The sequence below is a fragment of the Zea mays genome, chromosome 3 (assembly GCF_902167145.1).
Source record: "Zea mays cultivar B73 chromosome 3, Zm-B73-REFERENCE-NAM-5.0, whole genome shotgun sequence".
In the NCBI taxonomy this organism is placed as follows: Eukaryota; Viridiplantae; Streptophyta; class Magnoliopsida; order Poales; family Poaceae; genus Zea; species Zea mays.
In genome coordinates, this window is record NC_050098.1 from 184,529,893 (window position 1) to 184,545,038 (window position 15,146).

The 15,146-nt window shown below is 55.6% G+C and overlaps 1 long non-coding RNA gene across 1 annotated transcript in view; it reads left to right on the top strand.

Annotated features, from left to right (window-relative positions):
* Positions 1-15,146, top strand: part of LOC103651009 (uncharacterized) — a 30,113-nt gene that overhangs the window by 11,644 nt on the left and 3,323 nt on the right. The window lies entirely within an intron of this gene.

Genomic DNA, 15,146 nt, shown 5'->3' on the forward strand with positions numbered 1-15,146 from the left:
CAACGGAGTTCTACAACTCCTTCCATAAAGCGCTTGAAACGGTGACATCTTCAAACTGGCCTGATAACTGTTGTTATAGGAAAACTCTGCATAAGGCAATCTCTTATCCCATCCGGACTGATCTTGCAACGCACAGGCTCTCAACATATCTTCGAGAATTTGATTGGTTCTTTCGGTCTGGCCATCTGTCTGCGGGTGATAAGCTGAACTAAAATTCAGATGCGTGCCCAAGGCTTCATGCAACTGCTGCCAGAAATGAGAGGTGAACTGCGTTCCTCTGTCTGACACTATCTTCTCTGGCACACCATGAAGACAAACGATCCGAGACATATACAACTCTGCCAATACTGCACTGTTGTAGCTGGTCTTGACAGGTATGAAGTGGGCTGGCTTGGTCAAGCGGTCCACTACTACCCAAATAGAATCGTAGCCGGCTCGAGTGCGAGGCAATCCGACTATGAAATCCATACCGATTTCATCCCATTTCCACTGAGGGATCTGCAACGGTTGCAACAATCCAGCTGGTCTCTGGTGCTTCGCCTTAATTCTTCGGCAGCTATCGCACATAGCCACATGCTCTGCGATTTCCCTCTTCATTCCGTACCACCAGAATTTCTTCTTCAGATCCTGATACATCTTCTCACTGCCAGGGTGAATCGAATAAGCGGTCTCATGAGCTTCCTTAAGAATCAACTCCCGAATGGACTGGACATTGGGAACACACAAGCGGTCTCTGAACCTTATCACGCCTTCTGCATCTTCTCGAAAATCTTTGCCTTTGCCTTCCAGAATCAGTCGCCGGATCTCACTGATTTTCTCATCATTCTTCTGCGCTTCTTTGATTTCGCGCTCCAAGGTAGGTTCCAACTCAACTGTGACTCCTCGCGAATTGTTCAGAAATCCGAGACTCAACCTGTCAAACTCCTTGGCCAACTCATAAGGCATCGGACGAGCAACCATCAGATTGACTTGACTCTTCCTGCTCAAAGCATCTGCCACTACATTTGCTTTGCCTGGATGGTAATGAATCTCCAACTCATAGTCTTTAATCAACTCTAACCATCTTCGTTGCCTCATGTTCAACTCTGACTGGGTGAATATGTACTTCAGACTCTTGTGATCTGTGTAAACCTCACATTTCTGTCCATACAGATAGTGCCTCCATGTCTTCAGTGCGTGAACCACTGCTGCCAACTCTAGATCATGGATTGGGTAATTCTTCTCATGAACCTTCAACTGTCGGGACGAGTAAGCCACAACTCTTCCCTCTTGCATCAACACACATCCCAAACCTGTGTAGCAAGCATCACAATACACCGAAAAGGGCTTGTGCACATCAGGCAAGACTAGGACAGGCGCTGTAGTCAACTTCTCTTTCAGCGCTTCAAAGGCCTCTTGACATTTCTGGGTCCACTTGAACTCAACCTTGTTGCCTAGCAACGCTGTCATTGGTTTCGCAATCTTCGAAAACCCTTCAATGAATCGCCGATAATATCCGGCCATTCCAATGAAACTCTTGATTCCTCTAGCATCTGTTGGCGCTTTCCAGTTCAGAATGTCTGCCACTTTCTTCGGATCCACAGCCAATCCTTCTTTGTTGATTATGTGACCCAAGAACAGGACTTCACTGATCCAGAACTCACACTTACTCAACTTTGCATACAACTGGTGCTCTCGCAATCTCTGCAATACCATCCTCAAATGACTTGCATGCTCTTCTTCGCTTTGAGAATAAATCAGAATGTCATCAATGAATACCACCACAAACTTATCAAGGTAATCCATGAATACACTGTTCATCAAGTTCATGAAGAACGCTGGCGCATTGGTCAAACCAAAAGACATCACTGTGAACTCATACAAACCATACTTGGTAATGAATGCCGTCTTCGGAATGTCCGAGGGTCGGATCCTGAGCTGATGATAACCTGACCTCAGATCAATCTTGGAGAACACACTGGCTCCTCTCAACTGGTCGAACAGATCTTCTATTCTAGGCAAGGGATACTTGTTCTTGATCGTGACTTCATTCAAAGCTCGATAATCAATACACATCCTTTTGGTGCCATCTTTCTTCTCCACAAATAGGACAGGGGCGGCCCAAGGCGAGGTGCTTGGCCGAATGTAACCTTTCTCTGACAGCTCATCAATTTGCTTCTTAAGTTCATCCAACTCTGGTCCAGATATTCTGTAAGCTCTCTTAAAGATGGGGGCGGTTCCAGGAAGAAGCTCTATGGCAAACTCAACTTTCCGCTCTGGTGGCATACCCGGTAGGTCCTTTGGAAACACATCTGGGAATTCAGACACAACCTTGATACTCTCAATTGGATCTGCTTCACTGCTATCGACAGCTATCTGATAACAACTTCCTTTCTTTGGCTCAGACGGGACTAACTCGGTCACCACTTCCTCTCCTAGTGGGGACACCAACTTTATTGTCCTTTTATCACAACTGATAACTGCCTGATACTTATCTAGCCAATTCATCCCTAGGATGACATCTATTCCCTGAGTACCCATTACTATAAGGTTGGCGGGAAACGCTATCCCCCTTATTTCCACACTTATATTTAAACAAATGCTATCAGCTCGAATTCTACCACCGGCTGAGTCAATTTGAATGGGGGTTGACATGGTAGTAGTTGGAAGATTATGTGCTTCTACCCATGATGCAGCAATGAAAGAATGCGTTGCTCCAGTATCAAATAACACTTCTGCAATATGGGAGTCGACTGGGAACATACCTACTATCATGCCGGGGGTCTCCTGAACTGCTTCAGCTTCCAAGTGATTCAATCTTCCATGATTATAGCGCTGTTGAGGGCGGTTGCCTGCTCCAGGCTGAGGCACATTCTGCTTTGCTGGGGCATTGGGGCCTGACTGCTGCTGGGCTGCCTTCTTCGGACATTGCATCACCCAGTGGCCTTGCTCTCCACAGTGGAAACATGCTCTGTTTCCAACCTGAGCTGGTGCTGCCTGATTGTTCTGCTGATTTGCTGGGGCAGGAAGGCGAGGTGCCTGCTGATTCTGCCTTTGAAACTGACCTCCTGACTGATTGCTCTGACGGTTCTGGTACTGGTTCTGAGGGTACTGCCTTTGAAACTGCTGATGCTGCTGAGGTGGACGCTGGTTCTGCCTGAACTGCTGAGGTTGATTGCCTGAGAAACGAGGGCGGCTGCTGCTTCCAGGCTGGGGTCCACTGATCTTGCGCTTACGATCTTTCATCTCCTTGCGCTTCCTTTCTGTCATGACTGCTCTGTCAATCAGGTGCTGGAATGTTGGAAAGGTGTGATTCATCAGTTGGTACTGCAGAGGGTCAACCAAGCCTCTCAAGAAACGGTACTGTCGCTTGGCGTCAGTGTTGACATCTTCAGGAGCATAGCGAGACAATTGCAGAAACCTGTCTCGGTACTCACTGACAGACAATGGCCTTTGCTTAAGGGCCAGGAACTCCTCCTTCTTCACTGTCATCAGACCTGCAGGCACATGGTACTGACGAAAGCTACCTCTGAACTCTTCCTAAGTGATGGTGTCAGGATGGGCATGGGTGGCGAGGTAAGACTCCCACCATGATTGGGCTGCTCCTCTCAACAGACGGGGACCATACAGAACTTTCTCCCTGTCATCGCACTGAGCGGTATGCAACTCCCGCTCCACAGTGCGCAGCCAATCTTCAGCATCCATAGGGTCAGAAGAATGAGCGAACGTTGGTGGATGACCTCTCATGAATTCAGCACGCTTGTCTCTGGGCATCTGAGGCATCTGAGGCTGGGGTGGTGCTTGCTGCTGCTGCTGCTGCTGCTGAATGGCGGCCAAAGTCTGACCGATGGCCTGAACTGCCTGAGTCTGCATCAGAAACATCTGCTCGATCGACATCGGGGGCGGGGGTGGCAGCAGCTGCTGCTGGGGCGCCCCATCTTGCGGAGCAACTCGCTCCTGTTGAGCACGCCTTCCTCCTCTGCGCCTGTTCTCTGACATCTGCAGAATGCAACCACACATCAGAACTGATCTGGCAAATCTTGCAGCATAAGAAAAGAGAATAGAATTCTTCAACAGCACTGAACAGATGAGCATCTTCACTGATCTCCAACACAGACCACACAGCTTCTCAGATAAAGAGGAAAGTGGAATAAAAGGGGTTTCCCAACTATATAACCAACTTTATTAACATAATAGGTAAACCAAAATGCAGGGGATACCCACACTCTGGTAACAGTCATTACAAAGATCCAAACCAAACATAGTTCATCATGACAAACATAAATGCACAGGATATAGCAAACTACCCTGTCTAACTAAGACTAACTAAGACTGAGACTAACGCTAAGACTGAAGCTTCTACGTATATATTTCGTATTAATTACAAGATCCAACTCTAACGAGCTATGGTTCTAGAGTTATCTTGGTCTTGCAGGCGGGATTGCCATAAGACTGGTGTCCACGCTGAGGTGAGCGGTACGGGTGCTGAGTCCCGACGGGAGCGGGGGAACCACCATCCAAGTGACGACGTTCCGCGCGCTCAGCCCGCAGCAGGGCGATCTCAGCACGAGCCCTACTCAGCTCATCTAAGGCATGGTCCAGCTCCGTGTTTAGCACGGCGGCTAGGTTGACTGTGCTGCTCAACCTAGGATTGCCCTCACCGACGGGTGAGACAATCACGCCTCCTGTGCTGCCAGATGGACGGCGGGGGTAATACTTCAGGTCAAGACCGTCAGCTGCCCCACCGAAAACCGAGCAGTAGTGCGAAAGCGCACGCCGTGCAGCATCTTGCATGGCTGCCTCAGCTGAGTCCCGTTCAGAGATAGAATAGTGCTCTGAGCAGGCCTCTGCACCCTGGAGACTGTCCTCCGGGCAGCGCACCAAGCAAGTCGCCTCCCAGCGGTCCGGGTAGACCCCGCGACTATGCTGGTAGACCACACAGCGATACTCGACGGACCAGGTATGCCGGTCAAATGCCCGACGTAGCAGGGTGTCGAGCGCATCGTGGAAGTGACACCCGCGAGCAGCGTCGCGAGTGATGGGTCGAGCAACCCATCCTTCCGGCTCAGGGTTAGCAGAGAAGTCGGTGTCGTGGCTCGAGCTGTCGTCGCCATCTCCGTCGTCTGGGTCTCCTCCAGCAGCTACTCCAGAAGCTGGGGCGCCCAGTGGTGGTGCAGGGGGCGGCTCCAGAGGAAGCACAGGGGAGCAGCTCCTCACAGACTCTATCTCCTGGTGGAGCGAGAAAGAAGAGCCCTGCTGCTCCTGTCGTCGACGTTCCTGCTCCTCACGCAGGCGGTGGTGTAGTCTCTCCAAGTGGCTGGACTGTCCGGCCACGGGACGGCGAAGCGGACGCTCAGCAAGGCGGGAGGGTAAGAAGGGGATGACTGACTTTCGTGCAGTGTGTCTAAGTCGAGCCATCTACAAAAGACATCGCAAGCAAAAGGGTGAGAACAGAATTAATATGACCAGCAAGTAATAAGTAAATGAAGGATCAGAATGAAACACAATTTTTTTAGCAAGGTATAATATATAGTAGAACATAGGTTTGGTCGGTATGACCAACTTTTGAAGGGATATCAAAGTCAAGGAAGAGACAGAGGTCTATAGTCCTTAGAACGACCATTCTACTCTAGGTTAGCGGTCCTACAGTCAGCACGGCTTTGATACCACTTATGTCACACCCGGTTTTAGAAGGCAAACCGAATGCGAACCATGTACGTGCCAGGATCAGTTATTCACGTACACAGCAGTTACATAATATGGACATCATCACACAGTGCTCAAAATAGTATTAATAAGGGAAATAGTCGATTACATCATACGTCTGAGACGTCCATATAGTTCTTACAATAAATCAAAGTGCGGAAAAGAAACGTAGATAACCGCGGCCTTCACAGGCAGCCGACTGGGGGTTGCCGCTAACCCACACCTAGAACTCGTCATAATCTTGGAACTCCTGGAAGTCTCCTTCCACGGCTTCATCTTCGCCTGAGCAGTGGTTGCAATGCTGACAACCTGGGGGGGGGTTTGGTGTGTAGAGCAAGGGTGAGTACACATCAACATACTCAGCAAGTATCCTGTTTGGCTGTAGTGGACTAGCTGTATGTGGGGATAAGTCAAGCAGTTGCTTTTAGTTGGTCAGATTATTACTTACTAGTAGAAAGCCAAGTTTTAGCATTAACCCAAGTTATTAACCCAAACGTACTCCTTTCCAAACGGAAAGAGTACCACTTACCAGCACCATAATCATAATCAAAACCATCAATCTCATATCCACCTGTACCGGAGTATCTCTGATCAAGTACCACTAATCACTGGAGCTCCCTTGGCCGCTCATAACCGTGAGCACGGCTGATATATCAGTTTTTCAAACACTCTGCAGAGGTTGTGCACTTTACCCACAAGCCGTGATTCCCTCTCTGGCCCGGGCTTGCAAGACCCTTATTCACTCCCGAGGTGAATAGCCAGGGATTCACTACGAAGCCTTTACAAAGATTCCCCGGGGCTGTAGCCACCCGTTAGGTTTCCTAAATGCACTGCACTCCTCCCCAAGGGGCGAACCCAAACTTGGCAGAGCGAGCCGCATACACCGAGCCCCATTGACGGCACGACGGCTAAGTGAACTACACCCCGGATCCTCTAATTATTCAGCTAAGGGCACCCCATTCCACCCTCATGGTTGCACTGTTTTCCCGGGCGGTCATCCATAGAACAGGTCCTTACGGAGAGGCACTCGAGAAACCGCTCGAGCCCCCTTGAAGACCACAAGTATCACATCATCATAAGAGAAGGGAAAACAGCGTATCATAGATAATCTCATCATGTTCATTGATTAGAGGTTGAGCAATAGCATAAAGCTAAACAGTAATAATCCAACCCAGATAGGTAAACAAGGACATGGATAACAAAAAACTAGTCAATCCTTAGGCATAAATGTGTAATGCGGGAGGTGAATTAAATAATGAATAGGACATAGATAAGTCAAAGGACACTTGCCTCCACCAAACGACTGCTGCTCAGGGGCTTCTCCTGCGGGTTCCTCGGGCTCTTCGACCGAATCGTTCTCTATGCGATTGCAAACATACATACATCCATCCACATTTAATACAAAAGAACAGTACACCATACAAGGGAACAAATAAAGCGAATATGCATCAAGTATGACATTCGATATCGCATTTGTTATGGTTAGAAAGAAACGGGAAAGGGTCTCGCAGGGGGTTAAATCTTATGCACTAACGATCAATTACAATTGGTTCTTAACAAAAGAATTCTGTTATATGCACTAATGGAAACCTAATCACTTTAAGTTGTTCAACATCGCACGAGATAAACGATTAACTACATAAATCAATTAGCATAACAGAATTTTAAATTAAGCTTCATATTTCAATAACATTAACAATGATTAGCCTACCTAAAATAAAATAGCTATGATCACAGAAAGTAAATAAAATAAAATAAAAAAATAAAAAAACAGAGGGGGGGGCGGTTGAACCGGCCCTAGGCAGGGCGGCCGAGCTGGGCGCGGGCGCGGGCGGCGAGCTGGGCGGCCGGGGCGGCTGAGCCGGCCCGGTTGAACCGGCGGCTAGGCGAGCGCGCGGGGGGGGGGGGGGGTCGGGCTGGCCAGGCGGCCGAGCCGGCCAAGCGGCCAGGCGAGCGCGCGACCAGGGCGGCCAGGCGGGCGGCCGAGGGCGGCCAGCGGGGGGGTTGGGGTGGCCAGGCGGCCGAGCCGGCCAAGCGGCCAGGCGAGCGCGCGACCAGGGCGCGGCCGGGCGGGCGGCCAGGGCGAGCCGGCCATGGCGGCGGCCAAGGCGCCGAGCGGCGAGGGGAAAGGGGAGGAGGGATGGGGAAGGGAGGAGAGAGGGAGGAGGGGGGGGCTCACCGGCGACGGGGACGGGGCGGGGCGGCGCTAGGGCAGGGGGTAGGGGCGGCGGCGGCTTAGGGTGAGGGAGAGAAAATGAGAGAAAATGAGAGGGAGGGAGAAAGAATTTGGGGAAAAAGGGGAGGTGGGGGGGGGCGGCATGGGCCAATTGGGCCCAAGGGGAGGCGCCAGGGGCGGCTGGGCCGGCCGGGGTCGGCCCACGGCGCGGGAGAGAGAGAGAAAAAGAGGAGAGAGAAAGAGAGAGAAGAAAAAAAAAGAAAGAAAAGATCTTCTCCTCATTTTCGAAATCCGATCTTTCTACATGAATGCATTTGCACTTTCAAAGCAATCAAAAGAAATGCAAGGTTCGGCATGGTGCATCAAACAACATAAAGTACTTAGGGTTTTTCTTACACGGGAAATCCAAACCGAATCCCGCTAGAACTTTGGAAAAGGTCAAGGTTTAGCGAGGGAAAAAGAAAAAGAAAAGGTAACGCCCGAATTTGGCGAGTAAAGAAAAGAAAAAAATTCAACTGCAAAATTCGGGGCGTTACACCTCGGCACAGCCCGAGGCACCCTCGGCCCCCGAGGGCGAGGCACTGGACGTCGAGGAAGAGCAGAGCGGGGCCACGCCAGATCGAGATTGGCAGGCCCCGTACCTGCAGTATCTTCGCCAAGGAGAGCTACCCCCCGACCAAGTCGAGGCTCGGCGGGTAGCGCGACGCGCCAAGTCATTCGTCTTGCTGGGCAATGAAGAGGAGCTCTACCATCGCAGCCTCTCGGGCATCCTCCAGCGATGCATCTCCATCGCCGAAGGTCGGGAACTGCTGCAAGAAATACACTCGGGGGCTTGCGGCCATCACGCAGCACCCCGAGCCCTTGTCGGGAATGCTTTTCGACAAGGCTTCTACTGGCCAACGGCGGTGGCTGACGCCACTAGAATTGTCCGCACCTGCGAAGGGTGCCAATTCTATGCGAAGCAGACCCACCTGCCCGCTCAGGCTCTGCAGACAATACCCATCACCTGGCCCTTCGCTGTATGGGGTCTGGACCTCGTCGGTCCCTTGCAGAAGGCGCCCGGGGGCTACACGCACCTGCTGGTCGCCATCGACAAATTCTCCAAGTGGATCGAGGTCCGACCTCTGAACAGCATCAGGTCCGAGCAGGCGGTGGCGTTCTTCACCAACATCATCCATCGCTTCGGGGTCCCGAACTCCATCATCACCGACAACGGTACCCAGTTCACCGGCAAAAAATTCTTGGATTTTTGCGAGGATCACCATATCCGGGTGGACTGGGCCGCCGTGGCTCATCCCATGTCGAATGGGCAAGTAGAGCGTGCCAACGGCATGATTCTACAAGGGCTCAAGCCTCGGATCTACAACGACCTCAATAAGTTCGGCAAGCGGTGGATGAAGGAACTCCCCTCGGTGGTCTGGAGCCTAAGGACGACGCCGAGTCGTGCCACGGGTTTCACGCCGTTTTTCCTGGTCTACGGGGCCGAAGCTATCTTGCCCACTGACCTGGAATACGGCTCCCCGAGGACGAGGGCCTACACCGATCAAAGCAACCAAGCTAGCCGAGAAGAATCGCTGGACCAGCTGGAGGAGGCTCGGGACAGGGCCTTACTACATTCGGCGCGGTACCAGCAGTCCCTGCGACGCTACCACGCTCGAGGGCCGGTCCTGAGACCTCCAGGTGGGCGATCTGGTGCTTCGACTGCGGCAAGACGTCCGAGGGAGGCACAAGCTCACGCCCCCCTGGGAAGGGCCATTCGTCATCGCCAAAGTTCTGAAGCCCGGAACATACAAGCTGGCCAACAATCAAGGCGAGATCTACGGCAACGCTTGGAACATCAAACAGCTACGTCGCTTCTACCCTTAAGATGTTTCCAAGTTGTTCATATACCTCGCACCTACGCAAAGTTTAGTCGTCAAGGAAGGGTCGGCCTAGCCTCGGCAAAGCCCGACCCTCCCTCGGGGGCTAAAAGGGGGGAGACACCCTCTGCGTCGAATTTTTCCTCGAAAAAGGATCTCTTTTTAGCAGGATTTCTTTCGTGCCTCTTGAATACTTCGGAAAGCGAATCCTGGAAACGACGGAGTACACGTAAGCAGCCAAGGCTGACCGAGCCGAGGGACTCCTACGCCTCCGGGATACGGATACCTCACTCATCACCTTCTGCGATAAGTAACTCGCGCTCGGATAAAGCGACTCCGTGGACCGAACAAGTCTTCACGTTCGGAAGCTCTCCTGCCGAAGCAGTCCTTCAAGCTTTCTCGACTAAGTCGGGGACAGGGCCTCATGGACGGGTGAAAGTACGCGTAAGCGGCAAGGCCGACCGAGCCGAGGGATTCCCACGCCTCTGGGATACGGATACCTCACTCGTCCCTTCCGCGAGAAGCAACTCTCGCTCGCACAAACATCCCTGTTACCGACAGAGAGTTCAGATGCTCGAAACAAGAGGAAAAAAGACGCAGCTTCGCAAGCACGGCGAGGGTGTGTTTTCTGGCCTCGGCGGCCGCAGAAGGCACACGCTACAAGACGATCTGATCCTGCAGGCTCGGGTCTTCACGCTGAAGGGAGCCGTAGCACCCTCGGCATCGACGGCGTCTTCAGCAAAGTCCGACCCAGCCTCGGACGGCGACGCGCTCCAGGGACTCCTCCGGGAATCCGGCTCGAGCAGGCGGCTCGGCCGGTTACCCCTGGGGCGTCGGCCAACCGGCTTCCAAGGGCGCCAGCCCGACCCGAGGCCTCGGCTGATCGACTTTGGTGTCGGCTCCGCTGACGGACAACACGACTAGGCTCCGGCCAACCAGGTTCCCATTCTCGAGCCAACTCCGCCTCTGTTCATACTGATATCGCTACCCCTGGCCTCGGTCCATCGAAGGGCGGCCGAGGGGTCTCTTTAACTAAGCTAGAGGAGCCCCAGACAACAAGGCCGAACGGGCCGAGGGATTCCTACGCCTCCGGGATACGGGTACCTCACTCGTCACCTTGACACGGGGCGACTCATGCTTGGTAAAGCGGTTCAGATAATCAACAGGCGAGACTTAGTGCTCGAAAATGAGGAAAAAACACGGCTCCGTGCCAAAATTACATACGTGTTCAGGCCTCGACAGCCACAATGAACAAAGAACACTGGCATTCGAAGTGCCATTACAAACGGAACTCCGGTTCCCCCTCCGCAGGTACGAACAACCCCACTCCGAGGGGGAAGGCCTGCGGAGCAACGGAAGGCCGACGAATGGCGCGCCGTCACCTGCTCCAGCAGCGGCGACGACGACGACTTCTGCTCCGAGGGGCCAAGCAGCGGCAACACTGACCTCAGGCTAGATGCCGCTGCCAGGAGGCCCCCGCCCATGCCAAAACTCGTAAGGCAAGGACGGGCAGAAGGCCGTAGAGTTGGAGGTCATTCCGTGGCCGGCCTTGGCTATCTCGCCGGCAGCAGAACCTCTTCAAGCTGCCGTGGCGGATGCCGGCACCGCGAGCGGCTCCGAAGCCACTCGCGCCCGAAAGTCAGGCACGCTGCAGCCTCCAGCGCCACGGACGACGGCCGCCCTTCCCTCCGATCACTGAGTGAAGGAGCGGGCCGCCGCCCGCGCGGGGGCCGACCTCAACTCGGCGCACTCCCCTCCCCAGCCCTGGTGATGAAAATCCTTGAGGCTGAGGGAGGGGCAGAGGCCGCAGCCCGGCTCGCTTTCCCCCACCATCAAGCCGGAGGTCACCATCTCGGGTGACCGCCGGTGGAGGGAAGCGGCCGGGCTGCATGATGAAAATCCTTGAAGCCGAACGATGGCTGAGAGGTACCAACTCCCATGGAGTTGCGTTCCTCCAACGAGGAGGCGGAAAGGCGGCGGATACCCCCCATCCGGGGGCTTGGAAGATGGAAAGACACGACGCATAAGGGAGGAAGAAGACATGGTTGCCTTCTGAAAGGAGTCTCCCTCCTTTTAAAGGCAACTCTCCCTACGTGCGCCCCCACACGCCGCGGGCTGAGTCTTCTCCAACACGCTCCAAGGCCCTCCCCCGCGACTCGGGGGCTGGGTCCCGCATGTCATGCAAACCAGCTCAGGGCAGAAGAAGCCAAACCGCCGCGCGTGGTGCGCACAACCGCCCAGCGGTTACAAGCTACCCCCCACTTTTGCCCAGACCAACGGGCGGAAGGGGCGGGCAGCCATGCAGGCGGCATGCAACCGCGCCAGGTGGACGCGCTTCTCCGACTTCTGACACGCCAGCTTGGAAGCCCAGGCCCACGCGTCAAGCAACCGACGCGCCAGTTGCTGCATGCAAGCAACCGCACCGCCACTCGTGCCACCGTCGCGCCTCTTTGGTTGCGGAGCCTATGCCGCGACTCGAGGCGACCCAGCAGCGCCAGCCTGGCGCGTCGGTCAAAGCGACCGAAAGTGGGCCGGCGGTAATGGCGGTGGCAGGCGGGCGGGCGCAGCAGTCACGTCGTCAGCCAGGCTCACGTCTCATCCTGGGACAACAAGAGAGCCTCCTCTCACGGCGTGAAGACGGTGCACCCGTGACCCGTTCCTCGAACGGATCGCGCACGCAACGGCCGCCCCGCCAACTACACGCCCCGTCGCATTAACTCCGCGGCGGGACACGCGGCGCCTCTGGCGGGAGAAGCGCGCGACGCTTCGCCTTCGCCGTAATAACCGCGTCAAAAAAAGGTACGCCACGTCGTTCGATTTCGTATCCTTTTCCTTTTTCCTCTTTCTCTATCTCTTGCAACAGGGACCGGGAAAGGGGGATACCCCGAAAAGGACCCTTCTCCACGAAGGAACCGGGCTCCGAGCCCCCCCTACTGATCAGGGGTTCGAAGACTGGCCCTCCGAAGGGTTCAACAGTCGCCTCAGATCGCGTGGGCCCGACACCCACTACTGGTCAGGGGTTCGAAGGCCAGCCCCCCGAAGGGTTCCATGGCCGCCTCAGGCTACTCGGGCTCCGCGCCCATTACTGATCAGGGGTTCGAAGGCTGGCCCCCGAAGGGTTCACAGTCGCCTCAGACACCGAGCGAGGGATGACCAGGGGTACGTTCGATACATAACCGAGGCTCGGGCTGCGCTCCCGAGGTACCCTAGGACATTTCCGAGACCAGCGGGAACGATCTTGTAACGGAATCCCATCGGAGGGAGGCATCGAGCCCTCGGACCCCGTCGCCAGGGGACCGGGTCCGGCAAATCACCCGCAAGTACTTTTGGGCGTGCCTCTGGGCCCCTAGCCGACCCCCAACGAACGGGGCACGGACGTCCACTCGGATTACCCGCTTGCAGCTCACCGGAGACACCATGTTCGGTGCCCATCGAGGGTAACATGGCGCACTCCCCCCCTCCTCCTTGCGGAAAGGCGACGTAGGGGCGTATGTAAAAAGCCGAGTCTGTCCCTGATCGTCCTCTCGCCCTGTGCAGAGGCTCGGGGGCTGCTCTCGCAAAAACCGGCTCCGGCCGAACCGTTGACAGCGTCAACATACCAGCCCGAGAGCTTGGGCCCCGACCGTGCACCCGGGCTACGGCCAGTTCGCATGAGGGAACGACCAGACCAGCCGAAGCGTTACGCGAGGTATTAAGACCTCGAAGGAGTGTAACCACTCCTCCGAGGCCTCGGGGGCTACACCCGGCGGGTGCGCTCGCGCGCACCCACCGGAACGAAATGCAACCGAGAAAGGCTGGTCCCCTTGCAAAAAAGTGCGACGAAAGCCTCCAAGCGAGTGCTAACACTCCCTTCGAGGCTCGGGGGCTACTGTCGGGGACCATAATTAGGGGTACCCTCAAGACGCCTAATTCTCAGCTGGTAACCCCCATCAGCATAAAGCTGCAAAGGCCTGATGGGTACGATTAAGTCAGGGATCAGTCCACACGAGTGACTCGATCACGCTTCACCCGAGCCTAGCCTCGGCCAAGGGCAGCCGACCTCGAGAGACTTCCGTCTCGCCCGAGGCCCCCCTTTTTACGGCGGACACATCACCGGCTCGCCCGAGGCCTTGGCTTCGCTCAGAAGCAACCCTGACTAAATCGCCACACCGACTGACCAAATTGCAGGAGCATTTAACGCAAAGGTGGCCTGACACCTTTATCCTGACGCGCGCCCCCCCCCCCGGCAGAGCCGAAATGACTGCCGTCACTCCACCGCTCCTCTGACCAGTCTGACAGAAGGACAGCGCCGCCTGCGCCACTCCGACTGCGGTGCCACTCAACAGAGTGAGTCTGACAGACAGTCAGTCCTTGCCAAAGGCGCCACGGCGAGCTCCGCTCCGCCCGACCCCAGGGCTCGGACTCGGGCTAAGACCCGGAAGACGGCGAACTCCGCTCCGCCCGACCCCAGGGCTCGGACTCGGGCTAAGACCCGGAAGACGACGAAACTCCGCCTCGCCCGACCCCAGGGCTCGAACTCGGGCTAAGACCCGGAAGACGACGAAACTCCGCCTCGCCCGACCCCAGGGCTCGGACTCGGGCTAAGACCCGGAAGACGACGAAACTCCGCCTCGCCCGACCCCAGGGCTCGGACTCCGCCCTGGCCTCGGCCGAACGACTTCCGCCTCGCCCGACCCCATGGCTCGGGCTCGGCCTCGGCAACAGAGGACAGACTCAACCTCGGCTTCGGAGGAGCCCCCACGTCACCCTGCCTAGGGCACAGACCCGCCACGTCAACAGGAAGCGCCATCATCATCCTACCCCGAATCGACTCGGGTCACGGAGAACAAGACCGGCGTCCCATCCGGCCAGCTCCGCCGGATGGGCAATGATGGCGCTCCACAAGCTCTGTGACGACGGCGGCCCCCAGCTCTCTTACGAAAGCAGGGCGACGTCAGCAGGGACTCGACCGCTCCAACAGCTGTCCCTCCGCCAGGCTCCGTCGCACCTCCGACAGCCACGACATCACGCCAGCAAGGTGCCAAGACCTCTCCGGCTGCCACATTGGCATGTACCTAAGGCGCTAGCTCTCTCTCCGCTAGACACGTAGCACTCTGCTACACCCCCCATTGTACACCTGGATCCTCTCCTTACGACTATAAAAGGGAGGACCAGGGCCTTCTTAGAAAAGGTTGGCCGCGCGGGACCGAGGACGGGACAGGCGCTCTCTTGGGGCCGCTCGCTTCCCTCACCCGCGTGGACGCTTGTAACCCCCCTACTGCAAGCGCACCTGACCTGGGCGCGGGACGAACACGAAGGCCGCGGGACTTCCACCTCTCTCACGCTCGACTCCGGCCACCTCGCCTCTCCCCCCTTCGCGCTCGCCCACGCGCTCGACCCATCTGGGCTGGGGCACGCAGCACACTCACTCGTCGGCTTAGGGACCC